The following is a 17,625-nucleotide window of genomic DNA, read 5'->3' on the forward strand; positions in this document are numbered from 1 at the left end:
CTCTTCCCACCACTTCAGTGTCTCATTATGTTCTCTGAGACCAGAAATGCAAGAGCGATGGCAACTCTGAAACTAGCTTCTGCTTTTTTAGGTAGCCAGTGTACTGCATTAGTTCTTGCTTGTTTAACAGCATGCAAATTACTACACATTGCTTAGATATGTATGCATGTGGTAAAAACAAATAGCAAAGCCAGAACAAGGGCAATCATGGAATGACATATAAGAAACATTTAACTGCATGGAGGACTCTTTCTTATGTTTGGTTGTGGGTACATGGGTAGACCCTATCCCATTTTTAACATGTTTAACATGTTTTAACATGTATCCCATTTTTAACACGTGGTTTAAATATTGCATGAGTGATTACAAATTAGAGCAGTTAGACCTGAGAAACCCCTTTTCACTCCATGCGGCAGAATGACTGTCCCTTCTTAATTCTGGTAGAAGATGGAACATTTACTCTCTAGATATGGTGATCCAGAAAGAATTTAGACTGGGCAACCAAAGCTTAATTGGGAGTAAATCTTCCATAATGAAAGCTAGAGGGTTACACAAAAATCTATGAATTTTGTATTACAAACTGCCACTTCTCAGCTCTCTTCCCAGGTGTGGCTCCAGAACACTGGGATTTGTGTTTTTATTCTCAGGGGAAAGAGCCTCTCTGAGGGATTTGACCAGACCAGGAGAAAAGACCTACCAGTACTGTCATTTGAGTCTTCTCAGTGAAGCAATCTAGCCAGATTTACAGTGAGGTACACAGGCAGCAAGCCCCACTCACATGAATGGGGTTTTGTATTAGCTAACTCTTAAATGTCAGTAATTAGGGATCAAAACACAACTTTGACATACAAGACATTTTAAAAGTTTAAAAAGCAACAAAGAAGAAATGTTATGCAGAGAGAAGAAAGTTCAACAATAATTAAGGACAACTTCAAATCTGTCATTTATATGTTTAGAAAAATAAGAGATTACCTTTATAAAGTAAGGATATAATGCTATGAGAAACACCAGAAATGCACAAAAAGGGCTTGAAATTTAAAAGATAGTGGGTGAAAAAAATAAGATAAATTTGAGAAAATGTCTCAGAAAATAGAATTAAAAGCAAATAAATGGATAATAGAAAAAAAGATGAGTGCGATATCAAAATCATGGAAGTTTTTCAGGAAAGAAGAGAGAAAACAAAATAATTTAATGGACTTTTTCAGAGCATAAGAAAAAGTTTTCAGATAAAAGACCCTTCCCCGCACAAACAAGCATCCAGAAAAATGAATGAAAATCACTCCAGAAAACTACATCGTTAGGATATTTCAGAACACTGGATACAAAAAGAGGATTCTATTAACTTGGGCCGGCAGGGGAGACGTTCTACAGATAATTTGAAATCAGAATGGCATTGGACTTCTTTTTTTAAATTGTATTATTTATTTATTTTTTGTTTATTTGTTTTCTGAGACAGAGTCTTGCTCTGTAACCCAGGCTGGAGCGCAGTGGTAAGATCTCGACTTACAGTAACCTCCCCATCCCAGGTTCTAGCAATTCTCCTGCCTCAGCCTCCTGAGTAGCTGGGATTACAGGCGTGTGCCACCACACCTTGCTGTTTTTTATTTTTTTATTTTTGTCTTTTTAGTTGAGACCGGGTTTCACCATGTTGGCCAGGCTGGTCTTAAACTCCCGACCTCAAGTGATCCCCCCAACTCGGCCTCCCAAAGTTCTGGGATTAAAGGCATGAGCCACTGTGCTTGGTTCATATTGGACTTTTTAATCCAACACTGGAAGCTAGTGAACAAACTAGTGTCTTAAAAATTTGTGGGAAAAACAATTTTGAAATCACAGTTTTGTTTATAGCCAAACTCCCATTTTAATGATAGGATGGAATAAAACAATTTTAGACACATAGATTCTCAGAAAAAACAAAAAATACTTCTTTCACCATTTTTTTCCCAAGACTGAAGGAAACACTTTACCATAATAAAGAGTGAACAAAAAATGCAAAAGACATGGGATCTAGACAATAGGAGATTCTTTATTTAAAAAAAGACAACACACGGCCGGGCGCGGTGGCTCAAGCCTGTAATCCCAGCACTTTGGGAGGCCGAGACGGGCGGATCACGAGGTCAGGAGATGGAGACCATCCTGGCTAACACGGTGAAACCCTGTCTCTGCTAAAAATACAAAAACTTAGCCGGGCGAGGTGGCGGGCGCCTGTAGTCCCAGCTACTCAGGAGGCTGAGGCAGGAGAATGGCGTGAACCCGGGAGGCGGAGCTTGCAGTGAGCGATCGGGCCACTGCACTCCAGCCTGGGCGACAGAGCGCTACTCCGTCTCAAAAAAAAAAAAAAAAAAAAAAAAAAAAAAAAAAAAAAGACAACACACACATGCACATCACACACCCTCAAAATGATGATTGAGGGAGGTCTTCAGATGACAGCTGAAGATAGGCCTAGAGAGCCTACTCTAAACTCTCTATTTTAAGCAAGAGAGTTCTGAGAAACATGTCTCCAAGAAGATAAAATTTATAGAAGAGCCAATGTGTTTGAACATATTTACCAATTTATACTATGGAGTAGAGTTGGAGGTTAATTGGAGACAAGAAGGTAGAAAACAAATAAATGAAAAGGTATGACTATAAGAATGGAAATGTAGTTGCAGTACACTACATGGCTCACTTATGAATAGTTCTTACATAGTTATGTAAACACTGAAAACTGATCCATCAAAAATGATGATTTGCTTATACTGGGTAGGTAGTAAGAGGTTAATTATGAGTGGGAGGGCTTGAAACTGGTAGGGGATAATGAAAAATGTTAAATCTCTTTCAAGGTGAAAATTTACTAGTGAATTGTGTGAAGCTAAAAAAGAGAAAGCAGCTAAAGCACATTTTTTAGTGATTTGAGGTAAATGACAAACAATAAGAAGGTTTGTAAATTGTTTCCTTTTGAAAGCAGAAATTAGGAATGGGAGACAGACAAGAAAATGATGTTTTTTATACGATTGTTGAACCAAATGATTGTTAAATTATGTTGATGTATCTAACTTTGATAAAAATAAAAACAATAAAATGCCATAATAGTCACCAAGAGTGTTACAGTTTTCCATGATGTAAGGCTGACACAACATTTATTCACACAAAGTGAAGCAATGCATAGATCATTTGTTGCCTTTTGTTTGAGAGTGATTGACTGATTATGCACAACATACCTTAGAATGCTTACTTAAAAAAAGCACCTGGCTGGGTAAAGCGTCTCATGACTGAATCCCAACACTTTCAGATGCCGAGGCGGGAAGATCAGTTGAGTCCAGAGACAGAGACCAGCCTGGGCAACACAGTGATACTTTGTCTCTACTGCAATTAGCCAGTTGTGGTTGTGCACACCTGTAGTCCCAGCCACCTGGGTTGCTGAGGTGGAAGGATTGCTGGAGCTCAGGAGATTGAGGATGTGGTGAGGTATGATTGCACCACTGCACTCCAGCCTGGATGACAGAGCAAGACCCTGTCTCAAAAACAAAACAAAACAAAGCAAACAAACAAACACACCACCCAGGTGCAGTGCAGGTGTTATTTGATGTCTTTGTGTGATTGATCAGAAGAAACTCTGAATCTTTTTAAAGTCTGCACACCATATACGTCTAATTTTGGTGATTTGTAGGAAGAGTGTATAACAAATGGCCAATTTCATATTGCAGTAAAGCTGAAATAAATTCCTACATTTGTTTTCTGTCAATTTTACAATTGATTTTTTGGATGTTTCAGGTAAAGCCTTTAATTTCCCTTCATTGTTTTGGATGTCTGTATTTTGCAATTCTGATAACTTTCCCCTTAATGATGCAATCATTCCTACTGAGTTATATTTCAAGAAATTAATTCTTCCTGGTGTCACATTTGTAAACTTATGTTGCTAATTTTGCACTCAAACTCAAAAGGAATGCTTATCATTTCAGATAGTTCCAGCATCAATATGAGAATGATATACACGTTTCAGGGCATAGACACAGGAGTTGGTAGATAGTTATGTTGATGTATCTAACTTTGATAAAAATAAAAACAATATCAGGATTCAAAGTTCAGAGAAGTGGATGGCCTTCCAACATCAAGTATTCATTTGCAAACATTCACTGAATGACCCTCCTGAGTTGAGCACTTTTCTAGGTGCTTAAAGGATAGTGGGAGCAGATAAAGAAACAGGCAATTATTTAATATGTAAAATGATACAAAGTAAAATGAAATAAGGTAAGAGGATAAAGTGTTAAGCAATGGCATTATATATTTCATTACCTGCTTAAATGAACTTACATATGTCCGATTTCTCAAAATTGGAAAAAGTAGACATCTCCTAGGATTCAAGGTAGTAGGAAAAACTCGTAGAAAAAGTGCTATGTAATGTATAGCAACATACTGACAAAACAAGAACATGGAAACCAACAGCAAATTCCCCTGAGACCACAGAGGCGGAAATTATATTTAGTGATATGGAATATCTGAATTTGTTACTAGTAGAAAAAATCCTCTTAGAGCATGAAATCCAACAAGAATCGATTATGTAGCTGAAATTATTCCATGTGAAATTTATGGCTATAGACACTTTAAAGCCACTTTCTTTTGGAAGTCTGTTTAAGGTTTAATTTGGAGGGGGAAAAAAGTTAAGGAAAACTATGAAGCTACTTTATGGCTGGGAATGGCGGCTCATGCATGTAATGCCAGCACTTTGGGAGGCTGAGTGGGGGAAATGCTTGAGCTCAGGAGTTCAAGACCAGCCTAGGAAACTTGGTAAAACCCCATTTCTACCAAAAATGCAACAAATTAGCCGTGTGTAGTGGTGGGTGCCTATGGTCCTGGCTACTTGGGAGATTGCGGTGGGAGGATTGCTTGAGCCTGAGAGGTTGAGGCTGCAGTAAGCCAAGATTGTACCACTGCACTCCAGCCTTAGCAACAGAGTGAGACCCTGTCTCAACAACAACAAGAACAACAACAAAAAAGCTACCTCATCATAGGAACTACCTTTCCAAAGTACTTGTCTAGAGATCAAGTCAGACCTAGAATTTTTCAAAGCTCTTCAGGGCTCTGTTTTCCTTTCCCTTTCTCTGTGTTCAGACACCTGCTTTCTGTCAGGGGAAGCAGCTCCTGGCATGGACCCCAGACTCTGGGGATAATCACAGTTGCCATCCACTGTGAGGCCAGGCACACAAATGATGCAGCACTATCATTGAACTTGGTTTATCTGAGGTTGTGGAAGAAAGTGAATATTCTCCTGCACCAGATTCTGCAAATCCAGTGTTAAGCAGCAGTATCTTCCAAAAGCAACCTGACCAAAGTGGCTCAGAAATTATGTCAACTTTGGGTCACCAGCTCCATTTTACATTGATGAGTTTCTTGCATGTTGTCAAATAGGATTTATTTTCTGAGATTCCTAAAGAATTCATAACTGATCTTTCTGCAACTACACATTAGCGCTCAAATATTGCTAATTCAGAGTTGTTGAATAAACAAAAGGGGGCAATAAAGCATTGCTAGATACAACAGAATGCAGTTAGGGAGAAGTGGCTTGGAGTAATATAGTCAAAATAAAAAAAGGAGACTCTTCCTGATTCTTCAGAAGTAAGACTGGAGAAGAATTTTCTCTTGATAGAAACCAACATCACTTATGAAACCTTTAAAACATGCTAGGCACCTTGCAGCAGGGTGAAATGCTTCGGATCCCCAGTAATTTGTATTGGTTTCCTCTCCCAGCCTGCATAAAGAAAGAACTGCTTAAGTAGAAAGAATACAATGTGAAATGTAAATAAAGGCATCTTTTAAGCCTTATTGGTATTCCCTAAGTAAAATCAGTGACTTTAGCAAATCAGATTCAAAGAGTCTTTAACCTCTTCCTTCTAACTACACTGTTGTTCCTGAGCCACAGCAAGATAGAAATTCTAGGGTAGGCCCTGCTTGGTTAAACAACAACCAATTACATAGTGAATTCTTCCTAAGTTTAATTGCCAAGATATTGTTAGCACTTTGTCCTTATTCAAAACATACCTTTACCTAGAATGTATCCCAAAGTAAAGGCATAAGGTAACTGGTTGTCTTTTCTTTCTTTTTCCTGAAGTGCTGTAGTGGTTGATGCAGAAATCCAACATTTCAGTATGTTGCCATGTCTGCATGTCCCTGCTCCCTGAGTTTCAACAACTGTAGCTGTCTTCTGGGTCTTTTTTCTCTTGATGGGAGAGCAGAGGTTCTCATGATTCTCTCCCCATGAGTGCTTCATAGATTGCTGGAATGCAGGCTAAGAACTGCTTGGATTGTATATAAAAATGTATTTCAGTTTGGGAGAAATGAACTAAGGTTTATTGCCAGTATTCCAATATAATTTAAGAATATATGGGCAAGTAACCCGTCTGAACTCTAACTGCTTCACTTGACAAAAAAAAATTTAATTCAGTTAAAATTTTAACTGAATTAAAAAGTAGCAAATATTTCAAAAGGATTTTATAGGTTCTTCCAGAGACAGCCTCATGGTCTCAAAACCTGTCCCTGTTTGTCATGTTTTCCTCAGGCCTTACTAGATGTGTCCCTACAGCCAACACTTGGAACGTTCAGGAAATGCTTGCAGCTGTTCTACTGAACTCCTTCCTTATCCAGTTTCTAGAGAGAATATATTAGAGCAAATGTAATCTGGTAAATCCACTTGATTAGGTCCTATCTCCTGTTGAAAGGATGTATGTTAACATTATTGTTAAATTAATGGCTAACAGGCACATCATAGGTATTCCGTAACTCTTCTATGTGTTTAGGACTTAAAAACATTTGTTTTGCAGACCTAATAGAGAAAGCAGCTTGTCATCCATCTTCAGCTAGAGATCTGTCATCTTGGAGCTTGCCCGCATTGCTTTCTGAAGTAATTATTATAATAAATTTATTTTAAAATGAATTTTAATCTTAAAAATGCTATAAGAATTCTTTATTCATGTTCCAAATGGCTTCACTTGTAATTAACGCTCCAAAAATACTTAAGAGTCATTTCTTTGAAATTTTTCATGCATGTCTATACATGTCCTTAGATTTATATATATATAGTCACATATATGTGTGTATTTCTGTACTTATGTATCTACATATATGACATGTGTGGTGTTCGGATATATACTGGTATTCATCCATGGTTCCTGTTTCATAAGCACCACAGCCCTTTTTACAGTCCTTTGTTATAATGTCGGGTGTGTTAGGACTCAGGGGCAGGCCACTGATGTCTGGCCCTCCTTTTACCTGCCCAAAGTAGGACTCTAATCTTCCCTGGACTTTCTGATTGTGGGTCTTAAGACTCTCTCATTAGAGGATCCCACCCTATTCTCTGGAAGAAGGAATACTGAAGTCATGAGGCTTCCATTAAAACCCAAGAGGACAGGGTTCCAAGAGCTTCCTGAGAGCTGAACACCTGGAGGCTGCTGGAGGGCAGGGCACCCAGGGAGGGTATGGAAGCTCTGTGTCCCTCCCCCCATACCTCACCCTATACATCTGCTCATCTGGATCCTTTGCAATATATTTTATAATAAATCAGCAAATGTAAGTAAGTGTTTCCCTGAGTTCTGTGAGCCACTACAGAAAACTGGTGAGTCTAAAGAAAGGATTATGGGAATCCCAACTTGAAGCCCGGTGGTCAGAAGTTCTGGAAGCCCAAACTTGGGACTGGGATGGGGTGAGGGGAAGACAGGGCAGTCTTAGGGACTGAGCCCTCAACCTGTGAGATCTGACACTGTCTCCAGGTAGATAATGTCAGAACTGAATTAGAGGACACCTAGCTGGTGTTCACTGCTTGGTGTGTGGGGAAAAACACCCCACATATATGGTCACAGAAGTCTTCTCCTCTATTGATGATTGCTGTAGTGTTAGAAAAAATAGAAAACACACTTAGAGAGAGTTTTCTCAACACAACATGAACATGAGCATAACTGGAACAGCCCGCGGACTGTGGCATGTGTTGTCAGTACTTCAATGAGACAAATAGTGTATGAATTCAACTCAGTGCTCATCCGCTAGCTCCACCAATTTTGGATGCAAAGAAGAATCACTTAGTGTTGAACTGAATGGTAGTAATGACTCCATAAAGACACTCCAATTCCAAGTTTATAAATAATGCTACTCATAAAAAAGCATGCACACAATCAATTTGAATTCCAATTATACATCTGCAATGGGTAGAGTGTTATTTGTCTAGTTGTGTTTCACAGGAAGCTGCTCATGAACACTTTCTTTGGGACCAATCTGTGGAGCTTTCAGAAAATCAGAAATGATATTTTAAAAAAACAATAAATGCAATGCTTTTACATATTTATCATGAAGAAAGAAGCACTTCCCTGGCAGGCAGGGGCAGCCATGTGGAGAAGTAGAGGTCTCTGCTAGACCAGTGGTTCTAGAATTTAGCCCAGAAGCAGTAGCATCAACAAATTCAAATTCTGTTAAAAGTACAGATGCCCAGGTTTTACTCCAGATTTATAGAAGGAAAGTCTGGGGGTGGGGCCCAGTCCTTTTATTTTGCAAGCCATTGAGGCCCTTTGGCTGCATGCTGAAGTATGAAAACCCCGTGTTGTGTTTTCAATAAGAAACAGCTGATGCCTTTTACAGTTGACATGTGAGATTCATCTTATGTTGGTTTTGGGGGGGTGAAAAAAACTACATTTAATAATGTTCAAAATGACATCCTTTCTAACAAATGATGTGCTGGTGGGTATGATTTCGTGGTTCGGCAATATCAGCACTGCGAGAGAAGGTTGCACTAGAGTCAGCTCAGCGGGTGACCTGTTCTATTTATGAGCATCGCTGTTGTCTGTATTTCTTCCAGACAGGTGTTTCATTTAACCTAGCTTGGTTGTCATTAACCTTCAAAGGAAGAAACTCAACTTTTCCCACATGTGGTCGCTGTTTAACTCAGACCCAGGCTTCCTGTGCATGCTCACTGGAACATACGTAGGGAACAAGCCTAGCCAGGGGCAGAGCTCTCATCTCGTGCCCGTAGTGCTTAATAAAAAGTGGGAGATCTCAGGCAGGAAGATCATCAGACAATGGAGAGAGACTCAGAAAATTCAGTAGCTGGGAAGAGCTCAGCCTACCCTCCTTGTTTTTATGAAGTTGCCATGGTAATGTTGCATCTGAAGTCAGCTGGAGACAATCACAGAAAGGGACTTGCAGTGCCCTCCGTGGACCCCACATTCTCCCTCGTGTTCCAGTTCCAGTTTGCTGTCATTGTTTCACGTCTAGTAACTTGCAGGTCTGGATGATATTCCAGGATAAGTATTATCACAACTTTGTTTTCCATAATTCCATGGTAGATGAGTTCTATTAATATTTACTTAGGGTCTGAAAAAACATTTTAAAAATTCAGGCTTAATTCCCATTCCCGTAAATATCATACAAATGACCAATTTATACATGGGACTTTTTCTCTGTATACAGCTAACAACAAAAGATTCAAGGAAAAGGGAGAACAATTTTACAAATTTAAGAAACTTCTAAAAGATCTATTAAGGAAGAAAGAAGCAGAAAAAAGGGGAAATCTTTCTTGGGCCTTCCAAGTAGAGAGAACTCAGTCTCCCAAATATAATTCATGTTCTTCAGAGGATGATTCTCCTGGTCCGAGCATCCTGAAGCCCTGGTTTAGGAGGTAGGGTAAGAAGATGAGCACATAAGGCCCTGCCCAGCCATGGGGCTGAGTCTGCTCCAGGCGAAACTATACATTTAGGAGACTTCTTTTTTGATGTCACCATACAGAGCCTCAATCTATGTTCTACAGTTTGTTCCACTGCAGCTGGGCCGTTCTATAAGATTATCCCCGCAGAAGGTATCGACTGTTAATAGCTCTAGTTATTACTGGTTAAAATTCCATCATTTTACATGTGTCCCCTTGAGATACTCATTCTTTAACAGAGTGCTTACTCAAAGTCACATTTTCAATGAGGCCTTTCCTAATCAAACTGTAACTTACAGCTTCCTCCCCAGACTCCTTCATTTCGTGTTTTCCGTTTCACATAAGCACATATCATCATTCCACTATTGCGTATTTTATATATGTATCTCATTTATTTCTGTTGCCTCCCCTGCACCACTAGAATGTCCGAGTATTTTGTTTGTCTGACAATAGTATCCAAGTGTCTCAAGAGTGAGTGACACAGGGCAGACACTCCAAGACTTGTTGAATGAATGAATAAAGGAATATTCTAGAAGATAATATCTACTAGGTCCAAAATATTGACTCATTAGTCCTGGAATGTAAAGTGCCAAGCCCATCAACAACATGGGATGTAGAGTGGACGTTTTCATTCCTAGTCCCTCAAATCTCACTACTCGATCCGTGTGTAAACTTAACCTACAGTGAGGGGGAGAATCCAGAAGCTGCTGGGGAAAGCTTTCTCAGTCTCAGGTTCCAGTAATAAGCCTTTTCAAAGAGTGGAATTGGAAGCAGAGTGGGATAACAATGCGATTTTAACACTTTTAATCAGACTCACATACAAAAATGTGTTCAGTATGGTGTTCATCCAGATATTGCTAAAATGCTGCAACCAACAAACCCACTAAGAAGCCATGCATTATCACAAAACAAATGCAAAATGCTGAGCCTGTCTGCCAGGTACACTAATTCTTAAAGAGATTAGCTTCCCAGCTCTATAAAAACATGGATAATTATAGCATCATGTTTATTATGCTGTAGTTAACAAAGCACACATTCACTAGAATGCAGTTTTCTTCCCTGGGGGCTTCAGGACAAGTATAGATGTTATATGTGGTATTGGATCATGAAGGTGCAAAGCTTTAGGGGACTGGGGAGGGGATGGGCAGTGAAACCAAATTACACCCTGGCATAGATGAGTGGCTCTTTTCTGCTGGGTTTTGATGTCCACTACCCTGGTACCATGAGGCTGTCCTTGACCTTCAGATAACAGTCCTTATCAGTGTGATGGTATGGTACACCTTAAATGGTCATCTCATTTCTCATAGACAACACTGACAAACAGTAGTTTAATAGAGCCCCTGGCTAAAATGAGCATGTTGAAGAAAGAAAGCATCAGACTAGGAGCCTTAACCCCAAAACAGATGTCAAAGTTAGACAAAAGAACACATCTGTTGGGGGCTTGCAAAGAGATTATAAATGGCAGCATGATTCCCCAGACGTGCTGGGGTAAGGTGTATTAAGTCCTTTCTTCATTACTGTCATCTGAGGGAGCTGGGCAGTCATGATAACACTTGGCAGGAAGCAGGGCACATGGGCATGATCTAGATTTCCTATTCCCTAGGAGAGAGCATGATTTGGCACAGCTGAAAGCTGGCATTCATGCCTGGGGAGTAGGTGGTGGTGTGGCTGCTCAACAGTGCAGATAATCTGGTGATTTCCCTTTCCCTGATTGAGTGCCCAGTTAGTTACTTCAGACCATCTCTAGGTCATTCATCTTAAATGAAACTGTGGGTTGATTCATTTCTTCATGGCTTTAGTCAGAAAAAATATATGCACCACCTACTTTGCACCAGACAGTTGGCTGGGGATACAAAAGAAAGCATGTCCCTGCCCTTGAAGAGCCCAGTCTGGTTGGGAAAACTGACATGTGATTAGCTCCTTAAAATACAAGATAAGAGTGCTGCAATTGTGAGTTTTTAAAAAAGAAAAAGTGACACCCAGTGTGGCTTTCTACTGAGAATACAGGCAGGGAGAAACCACTATTATCGAAGTCTCAAAATAAGCATAAAGGGAATGGCTAAGGAAATATAGGCAGAATTTATTTGATGTTCTAGGGATAGATAAGTAAGTTAGTTTCAACCTATGAGACATGTTAGGTAAAGATTTAGTAGAGTGTGGGGTGTTCACAACAGGTAAAAGGGAATGGAAAGAACGTGAGACTCTTAATGTTCATAATCACCAAATATCCATGATGTACTGAAAAGACATGAGAGGTACCATTGGGTCTTTGGTGAGCTGTAGATGTGGCCAGGAGTATTTGCTGATGTGTCCCACAGAGACAGCACACATGGTTTTTAAGCTCAGGCAGTTTTTGTCTCAGGCCCCCAACTCTGGCTCTCTGAACTGCACCATCTGTGGAAAGGTCGATGTGGGCAGAGAGAGAGCAAACATATGAACATTATGCACACCAGGATTCCTGGAGTGTGGTTGCTTTTTAACATGAATAGACTACTCATAGGGAGTGAGTTGAAGCAAAAATCTCAAAACCAGGAAGTGGGCCACACATGGTGGCTCACACCTGTAATTCCAGCACTTTGGGAGGCCGAGTCTGGCGGATGACCTGAGGTCGGGAGTTTGAGACCAGTCTGGCTAGGCTAACATGGTAAAACCCTGTTTCTACTAAAAATACAAAAAATTAGCCAGGTGTCGTGGTGCACACATGTAATCCCAGCTACTTGGGAGGCTGAGGCAGAAGAGTCTCTTGAATCTAGGAGGTCCGCAGAGGTTGCAGTGAGCCAAGATCATGCCATTGCACTCTGGCTTGGGCAACAAGAGCAAAACTCCATCTCAAAAAAATAAAAAATAAATAAATAAACAAACAAACAAATAAGTAAATACCAGGAAATGCAGAGTAGAAAAAATGACTCAATGTAATATTGTCCACATGTTCTTACCTCTTAGAGGAATTTATTTGCAGAGAAAAACAAGGAATTTTCTTTGTTGCTTTCAAAAGTAATCCCACATATCCAAGAACCAACAGCAGCAGAGTCAGTGAGTATCCCTGTGTCTGGGTGTGATTTCACATGATTTCCCAGGCAACTGCCAAGATATCAGTTCTCAGGGTCACAGGATAAAGACCTAACTTTTAAAAGTTACTTGACTATGAGTTGTAATTAAGTTCTAGTGTGCCAACCCAGGTAATTGAAGTGGTGTAGGAAATATATTTATTACATCAACTTGCTAAAGATTTTGAAAAGATGAGGCAGAAAAAAAGAAAAAAAAAGAATCTGGTGTTTGAGTCACATTTCACAGTCAACCCCTGTCTTGGACTCTCTTCCAGGAACCTAATCATCCCCCTCCTTAGTTGATTTCTTGGATCCTAACTATATACTGTTGTTTCCTTTGTTTCTGTTATAATTACAAGTTCTATGACCTTATTGTAACGTGTCTCAAACTTTTTTGAATTGGGTGAGTACATTTAGAGTAACCAAACTGAGTCAGTGCAAAGTCAACAGAACAGGACGGATAGCTGAGCCAGGAGAAATCTCGACTGGATGGTGCCAAAACTGGTAGGGGAAGCCTCTAGTACTGCTACCAAATATATTGTGGAGTTTTTCCTTTTTATACAATGATAACAAGAGCTCAGCTTGACACCTCTGACCTCGACTGCTCATTTTCTTCATGGGTAAAAATTTCTTAGCTCTCCAGCATGCTCTAAAAGTACAAGAAAGCACATCCGCTTAGTATTGCCTTAGTCTGTTTGGCTTCTATAACAGAATACCATATACTGGGTGGCTTATAAACAGCAGACATTTATTTCTCATGTTCTGGAGGCTGAGAAGTCCAAGATCATGGCACTGATGGATTCAGTGTCTGGTGAGGGCCTGCTGCTTGCCTCTCAGATGGTTGTCCTCCCACCTTCTCACTGTAAGCTCATATGGTGGAAGGGGGAAGGGGCACCCTAGTTCTCTGGATATATTTTACAAAACACTAATCCCATTCAGCAGGGCTCCACCGTCATGTCCCAAACACCTTCCAAATGTCCGCTCCCTTCTTAGTACTATTATATTCATCGTTAGGATTTCAATGTCTGAGGTTTTTTTTGTTGTTGAGTGGAGCACAGGAGGAAAAAAACATTCATTCAATAACAAGCATAATGTAAAGCAGAAGGGAGCAATGTGTCATTGAGATTTGTCAAAAATAATTTGAAGTAAAACTACAGACAGCCTCAGTGGGTTTAGAGTAAATTTTTTGCCTTTTAAATTAAAGAAATGTCAAGTTATCCTGCAAGAAATGCCACTATGCCTTGCATCCTGATTTGCTTTCTTGAGTAGCAGATAAACAGGTTGAATTATGGGAAGAGGACAGGATTACATTCAGCTCTAGATATGCCCATGGGAGTGTGTTCTGTACCTGCACCTCATCTGCTATGGATGATAAAGAAGAAACAGGTTGAGAGCTGCTTGTCTAGCAGAATGAAAAGGGGCCTTGGATTCAGAGGGTCCTGATTATAATTCTGCTTCTACCCCTATGGCTTCATTCAAGTTATGTAGCTTCTATATACCTCATTTTTCTTATGTATAAAATTAGGAAAATGGTATCTATCACTTAGTGGGATAAAATGATATAAAGTGTAGGCACTTAATATATTACTCAGTTCCTCACCCTTTCCCAAGTATTCTGAATAATTACTGTGCCAGGGAGCAAGCTTGTGGTTGCAAATAACAGAAAACCATGTCATACCGGTATAGGCAACATGGAATGTGTAGGCCCAATAAGTAAAAAGTTATAAAGGTCAGGTTTCAGGGAATGTAGTGTCTGCTGCCTAAGAGGGGTCACCAGGGATATGTTTCTTTTCACCTCTGAACGCTGCTTTCAACAGAGGCTAACTGCCTTCCTGGTTACAAGATGGCTACCTATAGCTCTAAGAGCTATGAGCTTCTTAGAGAGAGAGGAAGGTGGAGAGAAGATTACTGGGGACAATGCCAAGTGCCAATGTTGGGCAAATAACATGAATTCTACACAGAGGGAGAAAGTAGTGGAATAGATTCAATGCTTGTCAGAAGGAACCACAAAGCCACCACAGTGACAAACTGGCATTTTAAAGTCCTTATAGAAACATTTTGTGTTACATGTATTCTACAACAAACTGTATATATATATATATATATATATATATAAAATAATACCAAATCAGTAGGCTTTCAACTCCTGCCCCACTTTCTCCCTCCCTCTTCTTGTACTTCCCAGTGCCTATTGTTCCTATCTTTATGTCCATGTGTGTGTGTATATATATATATATCAGGGTAGTAGAGAGAAACCATGAATTGGGGGCCACCCACTCTGACACAGCCTCATCACCATCTGGACTGAAAGTGTAGGAATCAGGGACAGTGTTTATCTTCTCTTTAGCACTCATCAAGTTGTTTCTTATTTTTATAAAATCACACAAATAGATTTAATGGACAAGAGAGAACTAGATAACAAAATCTCTTTTCTCTTTCTCTGTCTTTCTCTTTCTGCCTCTCTCTCTCTCTCTCTCTCTCTCACACACACACACACACACACACACCCCAAACAAAACTTATTAATTCCTTCATAAGCAACCAATTTCATGTTGATATTATTAAATCACAAGTCAGACCTAAGAAGAATCTTTAGGATTTATTTCACTCTTGACATTTCTGAAACAGTTTTGTACATAAAGCATGAACACTTCTGATTAATGTTGATTACTGGATCCTGATTGAATTGGAGAGATACACATAATAACACATTTTCTAAAACATTGCTTCTTAACTTGTCCATAGTGTTTACGAAAGGGGAAACATTCTTTATATTTCAAATATAGGAAAGTAAACTGAGGGTCAGTGAATGAACTCATAATGGTAGTAAATTCTCTGCTAATTATATAGGAATGTGTGTCTTTAAACTTTTGAAACAGTCATAAATTTTAAAAAGTTACCTTGCTGTTTCAAATGCATGCTCTATATCCATTATTATTTTATAAAGATATGGTTCATGAGGTTATCTGGTTTATTGTCCTGACTAAGGAAGACGGTTTGGTTAGCCTCAAATTCCATTTAATGTTAAATAAATATATGGTAGCCTTTGGAGTCACATAACTTATTTTTTATTTTCAACAACAGAAGAAACAGTAAACCTCACAGCAATCGTCAATCTGATTTGACTGCTCCGTTTAGAAAGCTTCAACAGAGGGGCCAGTCATTTGACTGAAGTGTTGAGTCGTTTGGCTGAGACTGAGTTGGGAAATTCTGGTGTACCTCTCAGCTGAGGACGGGAGGCTGGTTGGATGGGATTGACATGTAGTCTGTCATGAGCTCTTCTCTCTCTAGTTTGGGGACTATGATGGGATTCTAGTCTAGGGACCATAAAGACTGAGGTTTTCCTCTTATAGATGCTGATGTGAGAAGATGCAGAAAAGACAGAAGCTACAGTGGGGTGGAGCAAAAACTGGGGATTAGTGCTGAGGCACAGGCTGGATTCCTGATGCTGCTTATTTAGCTGTTGCAAGTCAGGGATAAGGTGAGTAGTGGGTAGATGCAGGATGGTGGTGTCAGAGACTTTTGTTGTTACTGCTGAGCTAATTGCTGTGGGCTAAGCCTCAACCAAATGGGTGGAAAGATCTGTGAAGTGGAGAGATGATCAGGGGACAGTGCTCCGCCCGTTCTAACCAAGTATCCATAGGAAGGGCCGAAAACTCTCTGGGTAGTCATCTCTCACTTTTGCAGTGAAGTCCATTTTAGATCTAATGTTCCGTTGTTCTGTAATTACACAGAACCATGGCGTTTTTGTTTTCTCCATCTATAAGATTTTGAGCTTTCTTCTGATGCTAAATAAACACTCCTAGATGATAATATTAGAAACTGATGTGGCTTCTGGGAGGCATGTGTCAAATATGACAAAGAAATCAAACTAGTAATCTACTATTTAAAATGTTGTCCTTTAAGTAAACAGATGAATAATATCCATAGGCAATCTAGTTCAACCTCTACTCTAGGGCAGAAACCAAGTCCAAAATATTCTTGACTAGGCAGTAGTCAATTTCCTGCTATGACGGAAATTTTGCTATAGGGGCTCCATTTCGGGAGATTTCTAAGTTAGAAGGTACTGATTTATGTCTTTCAGCTGAACTATGGTGTTCTTTCAAATCCAAAGTCTTGTTGTTGTTGTTCTATGTAATAACCCTTGAAATATTTACATTTCTACTGTGTACTGTGTTATGTCATTGTTATTTATGTTCCTCCCAGCTCTTCCCTTTCTTATTCTAATTCTTATTCCTTTAGCCCTTCTCTCATTCCTTAGTTTCTGGGCCTTTGATTGTGAAGGTTGCCTCCTCTGTTCCACTGTAAATTATCAATGCTTCTCATAAATGAAGAATTATCAATGCTTCTCATAAATGTACCAGATACAGTCTTCCAGATGGGATCCGCTGCCATAAACCTTGGGTGTGACCCAAACATATGAGCACTAAACTGGGGGATGTTTTAAAAACTATGTTGTCACTGGTATCCTGTTAAAATGCCCAGTTATTTAATGTAAAGTGCAGCTTCCTTCCTATTTAAAAGTTTAGGGTGAGACACATATATTTTACTAATTATAGCTAGCTAGCCTTCCCTCACCCTGTGCCACACCAGAGTCAGACTCAGATATCTCTGAATCACAGAAGAAACCATGTAATCATGGTTCTATAAAATAACCCTTAAATACTTAACTCCAATTTTTGAAACTTTAGATAGGAAAACCGCTAACAACAATCTTACAAACACCTACAAAAGTTTTACCATAGATTTTGTAGCCACACCAGACCAACTTGCCTTAGCTTTCATGTAACAAAGTTGGAAGTTGTTTTTCAGTTACCATTGACTCCCAGCATGAAGGTCTTATAACCTGAGTATGCCCAGATTAACCAAGAGTACAACCATGGGTGGAAACTCAGTGCTCGACCAAGAGGCAGGGACCGA

General features: G+C 39.6%; 1 protein-coding gene and 1 long non-coding RNA gene across 4 annotated transcripts in view; one reads left to right on the forward strand and one right to left on the reverse strand.

The window, feature by feature from the left end:
* NKAIN3 (sodium/potassium transporting ATPase interacting 3) overlaps positions 1-17,625 on the reverse strand; it is a 1,223,038-nt gene that overhangs the window by 461,412 nt on the left and 744,001 nt on the right. The window lies entirely within an intron of this gene.
* LOC126961538 (uncharacterized) overlaps positions 1-17,625 on the forward strand; it is a 162,007-nt gene that overhangs the window by 144,216 nt on the left and 166 nt on the right. The window lies entirely within an intron of this gene.

This window comes from Macaca thibetana, chromosome 8 (assembly GCF_024542745.1).
Source record: "Macaca thibetana thibetana isolate TM-01 chromosome 8, ASM2454274v1, whole genome shotgun sequence".
Taxonomy (NCBI): domain Eukaryota; kingdom Metazoa; phylum Chordata; class Mammalia; order Primates; family Cercopithecidae; genus Macaca; species Macaca thibetana.